At 38.6% G+C, this 1,662-nt stretch overlaps 1 non-coding gene across 1 annotated transcript; it reads right to left on the reverse strand.

The window, feature by feature from the left end:
• Positions 1-1,555: 1,555 nt before the first annotated feature.
• LOC120578760 (small nucleolar RNA R71) lies at positions 1,556-1,662 on the reverse strand. Its single transcript, XR_005644571.1, has one exon. It is a non-coding gene; the product is annotated as a small nucleolar RNA R71 (small nucleolar RNA).

A 1,662-nucleotide genomic window follows, 5' to 3' on the forward strand; every position in this document is an offset into this window, starting at 1 on the left:
CCAGATGCCTTTTGCTGCTTTTGCTTTGACTCCAAGCTATTTTATTTTGGCGCACAATCTACCGAGGAATATTCTAGGAATATACTTGCTTAGATTTTAAGTCAATTGTGTACTATAAATAGAGTAGCTAGCCATCACTAAATATTCATCTTTACTTGGAATACAATAAGTGACCATTGCTTTTCAATAAAGTTCTTTTCCTTTCCTTTATTTTCCTGTCTTTTACTTTCATGCTTTCTCTCTTCTCCCCCATGTCTACGATGAACATAAGTGAGTAGACTTCTTCTTGTCTTGGGATTGTTGGATAAGTCTAAATGACATAATCCTAATCAAACCAAGCCCTAAGCCTTAATCTTATGTAACCCTAGTTTCTTATCTGAATTCACCGTCTTAACATGGATTAACCATTATCAAACTGTGGAAACGAAAGTGGAGGGTTTGATAATTGTTCGTCCATTATTCCAAATATCAATTCATAAAACGAAAGTGGAGCTTTGATATTCGAACAAGTGAATTCAGACAAGGATTGCAAAGTCAGCGAAATAGGCTTTGCAATCTTTGAGACATATAGTTTCGATCTTCAAGGGAACTAATAACAATCAAGTCAGCGAAATAGGCTTGGTTGTTAGAGGAACCAAAATCCAATAGTAATCAAGTCAGCGAAATAGGCTTGGTTGCTAGAGGAACTTAAGAGAAACTGTCTTGAGAAATTAGGTCTAACATAACATTATAAGCTTATGGTTTCGGTTTGAGAAGGACTTGTTACTTAGATGAAACCAACAATCCCAAGGCTCTTTTATTATATTGCTTTTAACCGTTTAGAAACCCCCAATCTACAATCTCTTCTCTTTTCTAATCATCTCTAAAGGTTAATTAAATTGAACTACTCCCTGTCGGAACGATACTCTTTTATACTACTTCGGTAAGACCGTGCACTTGCGGTTTTATCTCATCAAGTTTTTGGCGCCGCTGCCGGGGAGTAAACTAATTTAATTAATTCTTTCTTTGTGATTAGAACTCTCTTCTCTTTTTCTCTTCCTCTTCTCTTCTACTTTTCTTTCTTTTTGTTTTTACCACTAACTTCTTGGGTTCTCGGTTTCTTATGCGAAGAAGTAAAAGTCTCGGAGAATTTATTCCTGAGATCGAAAGATTTTTGCATAAGAAAAAGAGAGAGGCACAAAATAATACCGCTATGGCTGAACGTACTCTCAAAGAGTATGCTACTCCTTCAACGGAAGAGCCACAAGCTATTATCGTGTACCCAACAGTTGCGGGTAATAACTTCGAGATCAAGCCTGCACTACTCAATTTAGTACAGCAAAACCAGTTTTCTGGATCACCCACTGAGGATCCAAATCTCCATATTTCTTCCTTCCTTAGACTCAGTGGCACCATAAAAGAGAACCAAGAAGCCGTAAGACTTCATCTCTTTCCCTTTTCCTTAAGGGATAGAGCTAGCGCTTGGTTCCATTCCCTAGAAGTCGGTTCCATTACTTCATGGGACGATATGAGGCGAGCATTCCTCGCCCGATTTTTCCCCCCATCCAAAACAGCTAAGCTTAGAGACCAAATTACGCGTTTCAATCAAAAAGATGGGGAGTCTCTCTATGAGGCGTGGGAGCGTTTCAAGGAAATGCTTAGACTTTGTCCCCACCATGGCCT

The sequence above is a fragment of the Medicago truncatula genome, chromosome 2, assembly GCF_003473485.1.
Source record: "Medicago truncatula cultivar Jemalong A17 chromosome 2, MtrunA17r5.0-ANR, whole genome shotgun sequence".
NCBI lineage: Eukaryota > Viridiplantae > Streptophyta > Magnoliopsida > Fabales > Fabaceae > Medicago > Medicago truncatula.